Source organism: Cherax quadricarinatus, chromosome 35 (assembly GCF_038502225.1).
Source record: "Cherax quadricarinatus isolate ZL_2023a chromosome 35, ASM3850222v1, whole genome shotgun sequence".
Lineage (NCBI taxonomy): Eukaryota > Metazoa > Arthropoda > Malacostraca > Decapoda > Parastacidae > Cherax > Cherax quadricarinatus.
The window spans coordinates 7,509,929-7,526,539 of NC_091326.1; the positions used below are offsets into that span (position 1 = coordinate 7,509,929).

Below are 16,611 nucleotides of genomic sequence, written 5' to 3' on the forward strand. Positions count from 1 at the left end.
TCATCCACACACACCATTACCCACAATTTAAGGCAAAAAATACTATTATTTCTATTGAATTTGTAGTCTTAAGCAGTAATATATCATGATAATGAACTACAATTACATATTCACTTTTATTTTTGCAAGATGTTTGGTCTAAAAAAAAGTTGTTTGGCTTTTTGGAGGCTCCCACGAACATAACCCTATTTTTTCCACAAGTTCTTCAGTTCATCTAACACAATTTTTTACCTAACATGGCATTTTCAGAAACGTAACTACCGTGCTCAATTACGGTCTACTGTACTCCATGAAATGGCCCCTTCCTATTGAAACTACAATTAAAATAAACTTTACCATACTTTTTTTTTTCTCATACTCAACAAGTTGGTCGTCTCCCACCGAGGCAGGGTGACCCAGAAAAGAAAGAAAATCCCCAAAAAGAAAATATACTTTCATCATCATTCAACACTCATCTCACTCACACATAATCACTGTTTTTGCAGAGGCGCTCAGAATACAACAGTTTAGAAGCATATACGTATAAAGATACACAACTTATCCTTCCAAAATGCCAATATCCCAAACCCCTCCTTTAAAGTGCAGGCATTGTACTTCCCATTTCCAGGACTCAAGTCCGGCTATATAAAAATAACCAATTTCCCTGAATCCCTTCACTAAATATTACCCAGCTCACACTCCAACAGCTCGTCATGTCCCAAATATCATTCGTCTCCATTCACTCCTATCTAACACGCTCACGCATGCTTGCTGGAAGTCCAAGCCCTTCGCCCACAAAACCTCCTTTACCCCCTCCCTCCAACATTTTCGAGGACAACCCCTACCCCGCCTTCCTTTCCCTACAGATTTATACGCTCTCCATGTCATAACATATATAACAACATTATAAAATAATTAAATGTCATTCTGAAATATTGTATCATGTGAAACAAAAAGAAATGAAAATTACTTATTTATTTCATGCTAACATTTTGAAACTCCAGCTATGAGCCTAAGTAGAAACTTTTTTTTTTTTTTTTTCAACAAGTCGGCCGTCTCCCACCGAGGCAGGGTGACCCAAAAAGAAAGAAAATCTCCAAAAAGAAAATACTTTCATCATCATTCAACACTTTCACCTCACTCACACATAATCACTGTTTTTGCAGAGGTGCTCAGAACACAACAGTTTAGAAGCATATACGTATAAAGATACACAACATATCCCTCCAAACTGCTAATATCCCAAACCCCTCCTTTAAGAGTGCAGGCACTGTACTTCCCATTTCCAGGACTCAAAGTCCGGCTATATAAAAATAACCCGTTTCCCTGAATCCCTTCACTAAATATTACCCTGCTCACACTCCAACAGATCGTCAGGTTCCAAATACCATTCGTCTCCATTCACTTCTATCGAACACGCTCATGCACGCCTGCTGGAAGTCCAAGCCCCTCACCCACAAAAACCTTCCTTACCCCTTCCTTCCAACCTTTTCGAGGACGACCCCTACCCCGCCTTCCTTCTCCTACAGATTTATATGCTCTCCATGTCATTCTACTTTGATCCATTCTCTCTAAATGACCAAACCACCTCAACAACCCCTCTTCAAAATTCTACATAATGTCTAATATGCCATTTTCTTTTACAAAAGGATAATCATGAAAAGGATCGCAGAATAAGTTCCTATTACAAATACAAGAGATACAGCATTTTCCTGTATATGTTTTGACAGCTCTTCACCTTGTGCAGAGGTAAACCTAGAAATCACAGTAGCAGTCATGGAGTAATATTTTCTGGACTATATTTCATTGAAAAGAATTTTCAATTTTTTTTTAAATTTCTTTGTAGATAGTGTAGATAATGAGACAAGACTGCAATATGAGATACAGTTCATACTTCTGGTCTGCCTTCAAATGCATAAATTATTTGTAATAAAACTGTCCAAGAAAAAAAAGTACAGGGGATAATTATGCATCACATAGTCTTAAGTGGTCAGTCCATCAATCTTGAATAGAATACGGCATAGGAGCGGAGCAGCAGCTTATAAACCATATACCAGGCCCGGTGGCCTGGTGGCTAAAGCTCCTGCTTCACACACGGAGGGCCCGGGTTCGATTCCCGGCGGGTGGAAACATTCGACACGTTTCCTTACACCTGTTGTCCTGTTCACCTAGCAGCAAATAGGTACCTGGGTGTTAGTCGACTGGTGTGGGTCGCATCCTGGGGGACGAGATTAAGGACCCCAATGGAAATAAGTTAGACAGTCCTCGATGACGCACTGACTTTCTTGGGTTATCCTGGGTGGCTAACCCCCCGGGGTTAAAAATCCGAACGAAATCTTATCTTATCTTATCTCTGTGCAGCAGTCGTAGGTGGTGTCACATTTGTCCAATGTGGAAGTAGGTCGTGCCCAAGGGTTAGACAAGCGAAGAATTCCCAAGTATTAAGATCCCAAGAAGTTGCAGTGTCTGACAGGATTGTAGATGAATGGTTCAAAGAACCGACATGTTCAATTAGACACATGTGCAACTCTTGGGTACCTTCATTGAGGAAACGTTTCGCCATACAGTGGCTTCATCAGTCCATACAAAGGAAAGAGTAAGGCGATGAGGATAAAAAATTTAGGTAATATCAGATTGGAGGGAGGGAGTATGGAAGAAGTGAATGTATTCAGATGTTTGGGAGTGGATTTGTCGGCAGATGGGTCTATGAAAGATGAAGTGAATCATCAAATTGATTTTTGTATTACTAGATGGTTTAGAAGAACACACAAACAAACACTAGGACACATTATTAGAAAAGGTTTTGGTCTTCAGACCTTGATCACTTTTAACATACAAAGGTTTACATGGCAGTATATATAGGTGGAGAGTGAGGTGCGAATGACGCATGGTGACCTGGAGATTGCTATACTGGGATAAGGACAAGCAGAAAATACGTACTGCTTTCTCAATAGTTCAAGACATTCTGTAATTAAATATTAGCATTTTTGCTTATTGCTCGGTTTATGTTTATTTTAAGTAGCTATAGAATTTTATTTTATATTAGATTTTGAAAACTAATACACAAAATCAAAAAATAATGGAAATAAGTCACTCTGACTTTTTTTTTTTTGGGTTATCCTAGGTTCTCTACACATATACTGCTATGTATGACAATTCTATGTAACTGTATTTGTGTATACCGGAATAAACTTACTTACTTATTATGTATATATTCGTTTTTATGTCTGCCTTAGTAGTCCACAAAATATTTCTCCTATTTTTACCAGGCTGCAGGTGTCAAAAGGCTGAAAACTACTGTCCTAGTGTTTGCTCATGTGTCTTTCCGACCCAACCTGTCGGTATTTATTTACTAAGGTTTATACCATGTATCACAAGATTATCAAAATATGTATTCATATATCAATATCAAAACATTATCATCATATATTCAGCATACCTCTCAGGGAAGCGTATGAAGCTGTTTGTCATGTCCCTTCTTCGGTGCACACACAGCCACATGTCGTTTCTCTGCTGTCGACAATACCATCCTCTAAGATGACATTATTCTCAGTCACAGTGCCAATAGGTTTTAATCTATCACTGACAAAGAGACTGCCTGATTTCTTCCTGAAACAGAAAGAATGAGATTAGAGAGGGACCTGACCTCCCAACGACTACATTCTTACCTCTATAGTGGCCTACATCTCACCTCCTGGCGCTATATAAGGCTCCATCCTGTCACTTCAACTCCATATCTGCTCTCAGGTTTTAAATGATCTGTTAATGGCTAATGGGATCACTCCCATCACTATCCCTGAAAATGTGAAGGCTATTATGACCCAGCCTTCTCATAACAAGAAGTATGTACCATACTCTACATCTAAAAATAAGCCTAAGTCATCCTTGGCCCAGGGATCGCCCTCCTCGCAAACCCAGGTTGTCAACTCCTCTCAACCCGATAAGTCAACACCTGAACATAACAATGCCCCAGAAAGTGGTGCCTACTCTCCCGCTATTGTAGCTGATCCTGTTGAACAGGAACTTTCCCAAGGTAACTCACCTTGCCTATCTAATATTCCCTTGGAGCCTACACAGTCTCCCATTAACTCTCACGAGCCTCTGCTTCCTGAAACTGAGAATAGCATACCTCAGTTTTATGATGATGACTCTAACGACTCTAACGATTCTAACGAGTCTGTTAATATTACTGCCTCTAGTGAAGATGATGGCATTTTTAATACACAAGCATCCACGCAAAAGTTCCCTCCTCCCCTTGACGAGTCCAGCAGGGATAGTGTAGATACAACACATGACATTACTTGCAGGCGTTCAGAACGCAGTGTACGAGCGAAGAAAAAGAAATAATGGGGATTACAATTTTCCAACTTAATGTTCAACATTTCTTTAATAACCGTTACCTTCTTGAGGTTGAACTACATAACTACAATCCCGATGTTATACTTTTGAACGAGACAGCTGCAAGAGTTGATCAACATATTAAATTACGTGGATACTGTACTGTGGAGAAATCGAGAGGACCCTTTAGTGGTGTAGCCATCTTGGTTAAATTAGGATATACATTTAAAAATATTCATGTGGATGAAGATAACATTCTTGCAATAGAACTAACAACGTCGCATGGACAACTAGTGATAGGAACTGGATATTTTCCCCCGAGACAGCCATATATAGAGTCAATTCCTCTACATAGGATATTAAGCAGAAATATTCCAACAATTCTAGCTGGAGATTTTAATGCTCATCACCCTGCCCTCTTCAACTGTGGAGCTGGTATTCCACTGGGTGACTTAAAAGGAAAACAACTCTTTAATATCATGACAGCTAGAAACTTGTCATTTCAAGGCCCATTCTTCAAATCGTACATTGGACCTCATCCAGGAACACCAGATATAGTACTGACAAACAGAGACTGTGACATCTTTCACTGTCGTATATCTCCTGGTGGAAATGTAGGATCTGACCATATCCCTGTTATAATACAACTACAAACTTCTCCATTTAGAATACCTGTAACTCCTAAACCCAATCTTAACACCCTAGGATTTGACCCCTTCAGGGCATATCTGGGTGAGGATGAAATTGTGTCTTTGGAAAATCTACCTTCCAGTGCAATTGATGATGCAATCAGGTCCCTGCACAATCGAATAATTGAAGCTACCAATGCAACTTGCCAATTAGCTTCCACAAAGATATACCAACAATATAAACCTACTAGAGAAATTAGAGACACTTTAAGAAATTATCAAGCAGAATGTCGAAGGCATCTTCAAACGCGACAACCACCAGCAGCTACACTGCACCGATTAAGGCACGAATTAATTAACATGATTAGTCAACACAAACGAGACATATGGAAATTTCTAGTTCTTCAAGCTAATCAATATAAACGTGAACCAGCAAAATTTTGGAGTAAGATCCGACAACTTTTAGGGGCAAAGCACAAGGCTCCTAACTACCTAGTTCATACCTTCACTGATGAGGATGATGAAGATGTTGAAATTAAACTTGACAATCCACAGGACCAGGCTAATTTGATGGGTGATGTATGGGAGAAAATTCTCTCTCACAATAACAGTCGTCAATTTAATAATAATCATTATCAGTTAGTAAATGAATGGAGAGATGAGAACTTGGATGATCTACAACCACTACCTACCATCGATACTTCAACTCTTGAAGATACCCACCCGCTTACTAGACCTATTACATTACTAGAGATAAGTCAGGTTATTGGAAGAATGAGAAATAGAGCCCCTGGCCTCTCTGGAATAACAATGAAACAAATAAAGTACCTACCTAGAAATTGCAAACAGTCCTTGGTAAATATCTTTAATGCCATCTTGGCCTCAGGACATTTTCCAGTTGTTTTTAAGACTGCTAGGATGATCTTTCTTGCTAAGCCCAATAAAGACATCCACCAACCTGGGAACTATAGACCTATATCTTTACTTGAAGTCACTGGAAAAGTTCTTGAGAAAGTCATTTCCAACAGATTGAATTACTATATGGAGTTTAATCACTTGTTTACTGAAAAACAATTTGGCTTTAGAACACATAGAGGTACCAATCATGCAATAAATGTTATTTTTGACACTAGCAAGTCTAAAACAGCAGGGCAATCTTGCCTTAATTGCCACCAGAGATGTTCATAAAGCTTTTGATAGCTTATGGCATGACGGCCTTATGTACAAACTCATTGACCTACCAGACCATAACTGGACTTTTCTCAGAGTAATTTATAATTTCTTAACTCAAAGAAAAATCATTCCCACCTTTCATGGCAAGTCGACAGAACCTTTTATACCGACGGCTGGTGTCCCACAAGGTTCTTGTCTCAGTCCACTTTGTTTAACATTTATGTGAATGACCTTCCTCAACCAGAGTTTAATGACACAATTGTGACACAGTTTGCAGATGATGTTATTCATGTCGTCTCATCAACTCCAGTAACAGGAAAATACAAGTATGAGAGTCATTGTTAGGTAAGACACATATGCAACAGTTAGGTATCTTTATTTCGAAACGTTTCGCCTACACAGTAGGCTTCTTCAGTCGAGTACAGAAAAGTTGATAGAAGCAGAAGATACTTGAAGACGATGTAATCAGTCCATCACCCTTAAACTTTTGAGGTGGTCAGTCCCTCAGTCTGGAGAAGAGCATTGTTCCGTTGTCTGAAACAATATTGTTTCAGACAACGGAACAATGCTCTTCTCCAGACTGAGGGACTGACCACCTCAAAAGTTTAAGGGTGATGGACTGATTACATCGTCTTCAAGTATCTTCTGCTTCTATCAACTTTTCTGTACTCGACTGAAGAAGCCTACTGTGTAGGCGAAACGTTTCGAAATAAAGATACCTAACTGTTGCATATGTGTCTTACCTAACAATCTGTCGGTATTTTATACCATTTTAATGTTCATGAGAGAGTCATAGAAAAAATGAATATTGAACTTCGTCGAACATCTAATTGGGAGAAGAAATGGAGAATTATGACTAATCCTGACAAGGTCCTTGTTAGCACGATAGGATGTTTTGCATCAACCATCGAAGATAAAGGGGGTATCTCCATCAGAGGTACACCTGTAGCCATTAGAAACCCTAACAAGATCTTGGGATATGAAATAGACAGGCTGCTCCACTTAACATCTCATGTAACTAAAAAGATCAACAAAGCCAAAGTCGGTCTTAGCAGACTCTTTCGATTCAATCAAGCCCCTCAACATGTCAAAAAACATCTGTATAAAATGATAATAAGACCTATACTCGAATACCCTTGTGTCCCAATGTCATTAACAACAAAGACCAACATGCTACGGTTACAAAGGGTCCAGAATAGAGCTCTTCGCTTTATTACCGATACCAGGAGGAGAGACAGAGTTAAAATGGCAGATTTACACACACAACAAGATATTACTGCCATAAATGTACGCCTTGACACCCTAAAAAAGAAACAACTTTATACAATGCAAGAACTATACATGCCAGATAGAGAACATCCTATACAAGCGATAAATACCACCGATTACACCATCAATACTCCGCCTCACAGGACTCAAAGAATGACTCTCCCACGGAGGGTTTGTCGTTTTATTCATAAAGATGATTACCCTCGACCCATGATTTTGAGCAACTTACCTGATGAAGAAGATTGGATACCACCAGAACCCTTCTATGTATACTGAGAAAATCATCGCCCCCAATTAGGGAGACATCTTAAATAACTTTCTAATGTAAATTGACTATTGTTGGATACCACCATTAAGAAGCTATTGTCACGAACTTATAAACTGGCCAGAAAATTATTGCCTTTCTTGTCGCATAAATATCCGTTGTGCAATCGCGAAAAAAAAAAAAAAATTGTTCAAATCTCTAGTTAGGCTGATGCATGCAGGGGATGAGATGAAAAGCTGTAAGCCTTCTCCCTGAAAGCTGGCTGCCTTGGATCAAACGTGTAGCGCAAGCTACACGCCAAGGTATTGTCCAGTGTGGGTAGATTGGTAAAGCACTGCGTACCTTGTCCTAAGGTTCGTAGGTTCGAGTCTCCTTCAGCCAGAGATCAGTGTTTGTGTATATTTCGCCTGCTCTCGCGAATTCCTTGCATATATATATTATATATTATATATATATATATATATATATATATATATATATATATATATATATATATATATATATATATATATATATATATATATATATATATATATATATATATATATATATATATATATATATATATATATATATATATATATTACCTGGAGTTTACCTGGAGAGAGTTCCGGGGGTCACGCCCCCGCGGCCCGGTCTGTGACCAGGCCTCCTGGTGGATCAGAGCCTGATCAACCAGGCTGTTGCTGCTGGCTGCACGCAAACCAACGTACGAGCCACAGCCCGGCTGGTCAGCAACCGACTTTAGGTGCTTGTCCAGTGCCAGCTTGAAGACTGCCAGGGGTCTGTTGGTAATCCTCCTTATGTATGCTGGAAGGCAGTTGAACAGTCTCGGGCCCCTGACACTTATTGTATGGTCTCTTAACGTGCTAGTGACACCCCTGCTTTTCATTGGGGGGATGGTGCATCGTCTGCCAAGTCTTTTGCTTTCGTAGTGAGTGATTTTCGTATGCAAGTTCGGTACTAGTCCGTCTAGGATTTTCCAGGTGTATATAATCATGTATCTCTCCCGCCTGCGTTCCAGGGAATACAGGTTTAGGAACCTCAAGCGCTCCCAGTAATTGAGGTGTTTTATCTCCGTTATGCGCGCCGTGAAAGTTTTCTGTACATTTTCTAGGTCAGCAATTTCACCTGCCTTGAAAGGTGCTGTTAGTGTGCAGCAATATTATATGAATATATGCTAAATTCTAAAAAATTCTTCAAGAACAACGTCACTCTGTCTAGTTTATAATGTCACCTTCCTCCGAATAAGAAAATTAACAATGTACAAATGGATTTACCTTGTAGAGTCATTGAAACTCCAGCGATTTTGTACGGCGTGTGCGACGCTTCCGACCCCAGCCTGGAACCTCCGCCAACTGCCTAGGAACCGTCTTCTTCCCTCCCACCTATGTCAAAATTCTTAATTAATGTTCATTAATTATTATTTTTCCATGGAAATTAACTAAATTGTATTAACTCCCAATGATACCAATTTGTAATAGTCCTTCCGGGCTCTTATTTTATATATATCCTGGCTAGAGACTTGGCGTCTGTTGCGCAGAAAAAACTAGTTCCTCAACTCTAACATCCTACGGAAATAAGTTTCTTTTACATACAGTAAGTAATTTTTAATTTATGACCACTATTTTGAGCTTTCTCAATCATTAGTCAAAGATTTAAGAGTAAGAATATATGTTTTACTGCTCCATGGGGCGGATTTTCAGGCAGAAAATACTTTTTGGGTTATTCTAGGTTCTCATCAAACTAAATGTAAATTATGTGATCAGCCATATGGTCACTGTCTTGAACATTATGTGCTTAATTGTCCAATTATTGAGGAATACAGAGACAGATAGTATAATAACCTATGTGACATGTCAAGATATCTTATTAATGAAAATAAGATACCAGATATACTAAGCAAATTTCCTAAATTGACTTGTAACAGATAAGTGAACTGTAGATATGTATATAAACAAAAACCCATATGTACACCTGCTAACCCTTTTGGGGCCTAGTTCCTAGGTCTTTTGTGTATCCATATGTTCTTGTGCTACTGTTTACAGGATGGATATGGAGTGCACAATAAACTAGCCACTTCCGTGGCAAAAATGTAATCTCTACACATATGCTGCTGTGTATGACAATCTATGTAACTGTATTTGTGTATACCTGAATAAACTTACCTAAACGTAATGTTATGGTGGCAATGTGATATGATCTACATAGTCTGCGCCAGATTTTATAAACCTTAGCATAAAATTATGGACCAGTAGGCCTTCTATTATAGTGTTCCTCTTAAATTTTGCATTTTAATACAGTATAACTATATTTTGAAGTGTGAGTAAATATTTTAGGCTTTTTAAGACATTGTTGCAGAATAAATATTCCCAAATGTCTTATCATTTTTTTTGAATAGCTTCAACAGATCAAGCGTCACATTGCGTTTGTGGAGGAAGCGTTAAACCCGTGGGGTTCACAGTCCCTGGGGAAAATAAACCATCCCAGAATTATCGGCCCCCCCAAAAAGAAAACTAGATTTTAGGCCTAGGGAGTGAGAAAGACACAATAATATTTACGTTAACTTATCCTCCAGGGACTTACACTGACTTGCCTACGTTACTTGCTACTATATTTTGCATAGCCTAGCTGTTCTAAAATATTTTTACCCAATGAAAAAGAAAATATATAAAACAATTTTTTTTGTTGGAAACGTGTTTAGCCCAGTGTGAAACGGAATATTAAACAAAATCGATAATGCATATTTAAAAATTTTCCAACATATTTAGAACAGCAATAAACGTTAACTTTGTACACAGGTTAAATACGTGTAGCCTTGATAACCTTAGTGTAGTCCCGTATTATGAACCTATTGGAGTTCTATGACAGGTAACGGAAGTAAGACAGGAGGGAGAAGGATGGGTAAACTGCATCTTCTTGGAGTGTAAGAAGACTTTCGATACAGTACCACACAAGAGACTGATTCAAAATTTATAGGAGCAGGCAGGAATAGTAGGGAAAGTACTGCAATGGGTCAAGGAATACCTAACACGAAGGAAACAACAAGTGTTGGTACGTGATGAAGTGTCAGTGGGCGCATGTGTCGAGTAGGGTTCCACAAGGGTCAGTCCTAGTTCCGGTGCTGTTTCTTGTATAAGTGAGTGACATAATGGAAGGAATAGATTAAGAAGTGTCGCTGTTCGTAGATGAGAAAAGTTTAATACTTGGAGCTCCCAACTTGTGCTCAGTCAGAACCTACTCTTATTATCGGTGATTATAATGCAAGACACAAAAGCATTGGAAACTCTCATTTTGGTAATCGTTATGGTAAACAACTGTTGTCACTCTTAAACAGTCATGATTAAGTGCAAATTGTAGGTGACCTTGAACCCACACATATCTCTGGAGGCGTCCTTGATCTGTGTCTAGGCTTCAACATTACTTTTGCCAGTGTGAGTCTTCCATTGTAACATATATATCATCAGATCATTTCCCTAGGCTAACCTCACTAGATATTGGTAATATTATCCTCCCTGGTGGGTTATTCAAACGGAAACGTTTTAATGTTCCCCCTGATCAGCATGACAGCTTTGTTGCGCATGTGACTGACTGATATAATTCCTATGAGTGTACCTGTCGAGACTTTTAACAATGACCTCAGTATTCAGAACTTCTTAGAACCGCCTCTGAAACCTCCTACTACTCTAAATCCAACTGACTTCCATAATAATCATAAGTCTTATATAAACCATACCTATTACAATGATTCTAAACTTCGAACATTGAAACGTACTGCTCGCAGACTAGGGCTAGCCTGTAGAAACCATCGTACACCTGAAATGCTGAGCTGTGAGCAGTATTCAGAACTTCTTAGAACCGCCTCTGAAACCTCCTACTACTCTAAATCCAACTGACTTCCATAATAATCATAAGTCTTATATAAACCATACCTATTACAATGATTCTAAACTTCGAACATTGAAACGTACTGCTCGCAGACTAGGGCTAGCCTGTAGAAACCATCGTACACCTGAAATGCTGAGCCTCTTCCAAACTGCCCTTGCTGCTGCCAGAGAGCGTATGACAGAGCTGCGGCAAACAGACTGGGAACAATTTGTCAATGGTCTCAATGCTCACACCCCACTTAGCCGGGCATGGAGGGGCATTAATAGAATTTTTTTATATTTTATTTAAAACCAATACAGCGTAACATAAAAATAAAAATAAACAGGAAACAGTATGGATCTCAATCCAAAAGGTTCGCACACTGACAAAATAGACCAGACACAAAATGCCTGACACAAACAGGATTGCACCTATATACTCGCAAGATATTGCTGTATAACATACAATAATAACTTACGGCAAGAACACAGCTACAAATAAACGCAGTAACAGGGTCGTGAACTGAAATATATACACATTCATGATTCAAAACCTGACATGTATATAAAATTTACATATAACATGACATATGACAAAGGCTCAATACAATAAAAAAGATTATATACAAGAAATTGTATCAATTAATCCCATCCTTCGCATTAATCAAAAAACCAAAACCTAACATCCTAACCTTACTAGAACATCTACATACTTATCCCTAACAATACAGCTTTACATATGCTAAAATACGAATAAACATAAAAAGAAAACAGCTTAGATTTAAAAACGAAAGGCTCATTACTGGTACAATAAACCCGTATACAAAATCTCAGACGCAAATGGACTGCGTCTATAAACTGGCTAGATATGTCTGTTTACCATACAGCTAAAACTTACATCAAGAACATAGCAATGAAAACAAAACGGTATCAGGGTACTGACCTAAATTATAAACTTTAAAATGAATCGAAACATACTTATATAAAGTTTTACATAAAGCCTGATCTATGACAAAGGCTCAATACAATAGAAAGGAATATACACACAAAAAAATGTTTCTCAAAATCACATTAATCAGATGCACTCTAAGCACAAAAAAAAACAGTATATAAGTATATCTCTTCATGCAAAAACCCAGCACAAGCAAAAAACAAACTAAAACACACTTCATACCACAAAGAACAATATTATTCAAGAGTCGTGTCATACAAAGAATTAAGGGTAACAGAACTGGTCAGATCGCGCATCCTCATCCCTTACATAGGGCGAATGAGTTAATCAGTGTTTGGGCTGCCACATCCAGCTATGACAATCTTCCCAGTGTCACACAGGCGAAATTAATGGACAAATATGATGCAAGGGAGAGACTAATTTGTTTTATGCTCAGCAAGGAAGATGACTGTAACTTTCCTTTCACTAACTTTGACCTTGATGCAGCACTAACAAAGGGCAGCTCCACGTCGCCTGGTGAAGATGGTATTACTTACAACATACTCAGATTGCTGAGTCGAGTACCAGGTAATCCTTTACTTGAATTATATAACATGAGCTATGTCTCTGGGGAGCTCCCTAAATCATGGACCAACAGTATCATTATTCCCATTCCGAAGCCCAATCAACAAAGCTCATTTCGCCCAATATCCCTTACTAGCTGCTTGTGTAAAACATTCGAATGGATGATTCTTAATCGTCTCATGCACAGAATTAAGCAATTTTTGTCTCCCCGGTTGCATGGCTTCATGAATGGAAGGAGTGTGCATCATTGCATTACCATCTTTCTCACTCTGCACATTGACAGCTCATACACTACCTTCCTTGACCTTAAATCCACTTTTGATGTAGCCAACCGACATGTAATCATTAGTGAACTTGCCAGAATGGATGTTGGAGGATGGCTTCTCCGCTGGATTAAAGGCTACCTGTTCAACAGAAAGTCGTCTGTGTTGTTACAGGGACATAGAAGTGTAACTAAAGATTTTGAATTAGGAACCCCCCAGGGAGGTGTGCTCAGTCCCACCCTATTCAATAATCTAATTAATGCCTTAATTAATGCTATGCCTAGCCAGCCCCATCATTATATGATTAGTTTTGCTGATGATATAATGATTCACACCACCGGATTCTCCAACACCCAAAACATTCTTAATCGTGTACTAGCCTCGTGTCAGGACCTAGGGTTGATAATCTCTACTGATAAAACAAAGATACTCAACAGGCGTCCTCCTCGACAGAGAGCTCTGCACAGTTCGTCAGATCCAGCTGCGTGATGGGTCTTTTCTAGAATATGTAAGCAGATACAGGTATCTAGGCTGCGAGGTTCCACTGCTTGGACCTGTTGTAACGAGACTTTGTCGCCAATACAAAGAAAGGTTGAGAGCACTTAGAGTTGTGGCAGGTTTCCATCCCAGGTATGGAGCTAATGTTAAAATTGTGAAAATTATGTATCTTGCTTATATTCGATCATTGGTTGATTATGCTGCGCCACTACTTGCACTCGTGTCTGACTGGAAGCTTGAAGGACTAGAAAAACTGCAAAACGAAGCAATGAGGATCATTCTAGGATGCCCTCGTACTGCCAAAATTTGAAATATGCGCAAAGAACTTAATATTCCAAGCATCAGAGATCGTGTTACTGAAAGAAATATCCTCATTGGGGTCAATATGCTTAGGTTAGCCCATTCAAACCCCTGCACAGAAGCCCTCCAAACTTTCCTCAGCACTGGTGAACATCCTTCCAGATGGATCGAAAAAACTGGAACCGACCTCCGCATGAACCAGCTACATGATCTATGTCAAGTTAGGCAAAAGAGGCACTTCCTTGCTCCATGGGATATTACCCCATTCCAAACTACCATTCCTCCATTTCCCCCCAAAACTCTTCTTAAATCACAACCAAAGCTTCATCTTGGAGCCAAACAGGATGCCTTAAGCTGTATTGATAACCTAGTCACATAGAATACTCTTTCACAAATTATTTACGTTGATGGTTCTGCTCACCAATCCACTGGTGCAGTTGGTAGTACTGCTGTTGTCATTCAGAGTGATGGCTCTCAAAGAAATTGGAGCACGCATCAATAACTGGGCATCTACCCTTCAAACAGAACTGTTTGCCATACTCATTGCACTCAAATATGTCCATGTATCTGAGGTTGACACTTTAATTGTAACTGATTCTCTGTCATCCATAAATGCTCTCAACTCATTAAGTATAAATTGTGGCATGCTTGTGTCAGAAGCCAGACATAGGTATGGTGAGATTGTGGACAGTGGAGTCAGAGTGCACATGCTGTGGATTCCATCTCACATTGGTCTTCAGATGCATGATAGAACTGATGAATTGGCTAAGCTGTATGCTTTCAAAGAGGGAGTAGATTATAATCTTGGGTTGTCAGTTAGCAGTTTGAGAACAATTATACGAAAAGAACTTCAGTTGAACTTTATTGACTTAAGACTTAGGGAGATTGACACAAGTCTATCACATGCAGGAGGAGCTGCACAGTTCTGGTCACCGTATTACAGAATGGATATAAATGCTCTGGAAAACGTACAGAGGAGGATGACAAAGATGATCCCATGTATCAGAAATCTTCCCTATGAGGATAGACTGAAGGCCCTGAATCTGCACTCTCTCGAAAGGCGTAGAATTAGGGGGATATGATCGAGGTGTATAAATGGAAAACAGGAATAAATAATAGTAAATAGCGTGCTGAAAATTTCCAGCCAAGTTGGAAAAATTCAGATTCAGAAAGGATATAGGAAAGCACTGGTTTGGTAATAGAGTTGTGGGAGTGGAACAAACTCCCGAGTACAGTTATTCACGCTAAAACGTTGTGTAGTTTTAAAAATAGGTTAGATAAATACATGAGTGGGTGTGGGTGGGTGTGAGTTGGACCTGACTAGTTTGTGCTGCTGGGTCTGGTGCAGTGCTCAATCCTTGAGTGGAGATGATCAGACTGGGTGGGTCATTGGGCTAATCCAGGGGGGGGGGTCATTGGTCTAATCCGTGGGGGGACATGGACCTGCTCCGCATGGGTCAGTAGGCCTGTTGCAGTGTTCCTTCTTTTTTATGTTCTTATGTTCTTAAAGCTGATGGAGCAGGGAGAGGGAGGACTCAGTAGCGGTCAGTGAAGAGGCGGGACCAGGAGCTGAGTATCGACCCCCGCAACCACAAATAGGTGAGTACATGGGCAAATTAAGTCAGTTTTTTCCCAGGATGCAACCCGCACCAGTCGATTAACACCCAGGTACCCATTTTACTGATGGGTGAACATGGACAACCAGTGTAAAGAAACACGTCCAATGTTTCTACCCTCGCCGGGAATCGAACCGGGACACTCGCCTAGGGAAGCGAGAGCTTTAGCCACCAGATCATGGGGTCACCTATATATGAGCCACGTTTACAAGACGTGATATAGTCCGTCATTTAATGGAGACTTTATCTCCATATAAAATACAAATACACGAGGGCCTGAATGTGAAGCAGAAACATACAATACAGTATTTCACCCTGACTGTTGTTATATTGTATCCATGTTGGTTAATTTGTGCCACTGGACAAGTGTTATAATTTCTGAAGGCTGGCCACAGTACCACCTGGAGTTTACCTGGAGAGGATTTTGGGGGTCAACGCCCCCGCAGCCCTGCCCGAGACCAAGCCTCATGGTAGATCAGTCTGATCAACCAGGCTGTTACTGCTGGTCGCACGTAAACTGACGTACGAACCACAGCCCGGCTGATCAGGTACTGACTTTAGGTGTCTGTCCAACGCCTTGCTGAAGACAGCCAAGGGGGTCTCTTGGTAAGAATACACTGTGATTGTCTCTAAAGGATTCGTTAAAGCTATTTGTTTTCTATGTTAGTGTAATGTGGGTTGGGATGAAAGGTGGAATACAAACATTAGATAAACAAATTTAATGTATCATGATAATTTATTATATTTCAATAAATATTACTACATGAGGATAAATAACTAACTACAATATGAATGTAATAAAAACTGAGTCAGTAATAACAAGTTTATATCAGAAAATACATAAACATTAGTTTTGGAATATTTTGAATCAAATTACTATCAAATAAATAGTTTTAAAA

The 16,611-nt window shown here is 39.4% G+C and overlaps 1 long non-coding RNA gene across 5 annotated transcripts in view; it reads right to left on the reverse strand.

Annotated features, from left to right (window-relative positions):
- Nucleotides 1–9,032, reverse strand: part of LOC138853610 (uncharacterized) — a 124,422-nt gene extending 115,390 nt beyond the window's left edge. For 3 of the 5 annotated variants that reach the window (XR_011392808.1, XR_011392807.1, XR_011392810.1), the window contains exons 1-2: nt 8,934–9,032; nt 3,419–3,588 (exon numbers count right to left, since the gene is read on the reverse strand). This is a non-coding gene — a long non-coding RNA (uncharacterized lncRNA). Of the gene's footprint in view, nt 1–1,006; nt 3,315–3,418; nt 3,589–4,021; nt 6,094–8,933 lie in introns of those variants that run through there. The other 2 variants (XR_011392811.1, XR_011392809.1) reach the window with 2 other exon arrangements.
- Nucleotides 9,033–16,611: the final 7,579 nt, after the last annotated feature.